The sequence below is a fragment of the Cladophialophora immunda genome, assembly GCF_000835495.1.
Source record: "Cladophialophora immunda strain CBS 83496 unplaced genomic scaffold supercont1.6, whole genome shotgun sequence".
NCBI classification, from domain to species: Eukaryota; Fungi; Ascomycota; class Eurotiomycetes; order Chaetothyriales; family Herpotrichiellaceae; genus Cladophialophora; species Cladophialophora immunda.
Window position 1 is genome coordinate 2,765,123 of NW_015622546.1, and position 3,006 is coordinate 2,768,128.

Sequence of the window (3,006 nt, forward strand, 5' to 3'; positions counted from 1 at the left end):
TCTTATTAACCTTTGTGGAATATCGCTATTTGGGCGTACGGCCTAATTAGGCCTAGCGCTTTATCACGTGACTAGTGGATACTACTAGTCTATACTAGTACTAGATCACGTGGTATAAGTGGCGATACTAGGTGGTGTGATCGCTTATTAATAGCGATTCAAGGGATTTCTTTTATCTTCTATTATTACCACCTATTATCTATATAAGGACGCTTCTACCTCCTAGATAGTTATCTCAACTTAAGTCTTTTAGTATCTAGTAAATGACCTCCTCCGACCGTACACTCAGACCTTCTAACAACCTTAATCCTTACTTCTTCCGATATTAGTTTCTTAAATTTTAGTGTCTTAAATATGTTTAGATAGTATCTATAGGTTACGTAAAATAATGATATTCCTATTACGGCAGTACTATTATTAAATGCTATTTATGCCGTTAGTAGTAGTTATACCTAATTATCTTACTAATAGTTAACGTAGTATCGTAAATATTATTCTAGTATTTAGTTTATTCTTTCCATTTAACTATCTATCTATAGGTAGTATACCGTTAATAACTTTATGTCTATCCCTAATAGGTCTATTAAGGATTACTAAAATTATAATGTAAACAGCTTATCTCTATCTAAGATTATTTCATTTAGTATCCCGTATTATAATATAACTATTCTAACGAATAAGTAGGCTAAATCTCTTACTATTACCTTTTCAGTAAATAGTAGTATATATACGTATTTCGTTAGTCTTTTAATAACCACTATAATACTATTATACTCTTTTCTCGTAAGGAGTTCTCGAGATATTAGTAGTTTTATAATAAAGTTAATTATAATAGAGTCCTATAGTCTATTTAGTATTTATAGTACTATAAGTAATCTATATAGTTTATATCGTTCTTTCTTTATTTTCTTATAGGTATCGTATTTTCCGATGTATTCTTCGATATCTTTTCTGAGTCCTTTCTATATAAAGTCTCTTATAATTAACTTAATTATTTTTATAATTCTAGGATACTCTATAAGTTAGCTATCGTATCTCTCTTTTATAATATCCCGTTTTTATTCTTTAGTTAGCTTAATATCCATAATTACTAAATTATAGTTATATCCTCTATATTATAGTATCTATTCGTTAGTCTTAAGTAATATATTAGGTTTAGGTCCTACTACCTCTATATAATCTAGTCTTCTACTTAATATATCTACCTAACCATTTTCGGTTCCTTTAATATAGTAGATTCTAAAGTCGTATCTTACTAAAGTTTCTACCTATCTCACTTATTATCTATTTAAGTCCTTTATCGTTATCTAGTAAGTGAGATTTTTATAGTTAGTGAATATCTATACTAGATACTTTACTCCTTCTAGATATACTCTTCATTATCGTAGTGCTTCTATAATAGTAAGTAGTTCCTTATTATAGATATTATAGTTTAATTCTAGTTAAGTTATTCATCTTAAGTAGTAAGCTATAGGTCGTAATTAGCCATTCTTATCTTTCTATATAAGATATACCCCTATTACCTCGTCTAACGCATCAGTTTTGAGTATTAACTCCTTTTCTAGGTCAAATAATATAAGGATAGGTATAGAGGTTATCTATCCCTTTAGTCCCTTAAAGGCGTAGTTACATTTATTATCCCAGTTAAAGATATAGTCTTTCTTTATTAAATTTATTAGGGATACCGCGATTCTTAGAAATCCTTAGATAAACCTCCTATAGTAGTTAATAAGACCTAAGAACTATTATACTTCTTTTACACTCATTAGTATAGGCTAGTCGTTAATAGCCTAAACTTTATTAGGGTTTAGCGCTAGTCCTTATAATAATATAATATAGTCTAGGAATACTATTGTATATATATAGAATTCGTATTTACTCAATTTAATCAATAGATCCTTTTCTTTTAGTACTTATAGGACTTTCCGTACGTATTAGATATACTTATCGTATATTTTGGAAAATATAAGGATATTATCTAAGTAGGCGACGATAAACTTATCTAAGTATTCTCTTAGAGTGTCGTTAATAAGTTCTTAGAAGGTAGTTAGTACGTTAGTTAGTCCGAAGGGTATTACCTGATACTTATATAGGCCCTATCTAGTCCTAAACGCTATCTTCCACTCTTCTCCTTCCTTTATCCTTACCCTATAGTAGGCGTCCCTAACGTTAATTACTGAGAATTATTTAGCTTCTAAGAGTTAGTCCTATAATTTATTAATTCTTAGTATTAGATATCGATTTTTCTTTATTATCGCGTTAAGGCGTCTATAGTTAATACATAGTCTTAATCCCCCGTCCTTTTTTAGTATAAAGAGTACTATATAAGCCACTTTTAACTTTAAAGGTCTAATAAACTCTTTTATAAGGTATTTATTAATATACTCTTTAAGGAAGTCTTCTTCTTTTTTAGACATTAGAATTAGTTATACGTAGTATTCTAGATCCTTTTCTTCTTCTAAGAGTATCTTATAATCCTATAATTTATATTCTAATAAGACCGCGTTACCTTCTCTTTCTTTAGCGAGGTCTTTAAAGTCTTTATATTCTAATAGTATTTCCCTAATATTAAAGCTAGTTAGTATATATTCTATTAGTCACACTAAAATCGTTCTTTTTAGAGCCTTTAAGGATAATTAGTCCTCCCTTTATGCGGTACTACATTTCGTAAATATTACTATCCTCGTTTACTAATTAATAGTTAGGTTATATTTTTGAAGCTAGTCTATTCCTAAAACTACGTCGTATCCTAGGATATCTATTACATCTAGGTTTATTATTTCCTCGTATTTCGTAATTATTAACGGAACGTTTTTCATTTCTATTATTATCTATCTTAATAGTTATCTATCTACTATCTTTAAGGGGTATAGAAGTCTTTTCTTCGCTTCGTATTCATATAGTTTCCTAGCTATAGTCGTATTTACATAGCTTTAGTTAGCTCCTAAGTTAATTATAATAGTAATCTAAATATTCGCTAATTCTACCGTAAGGGCTACGTAACGA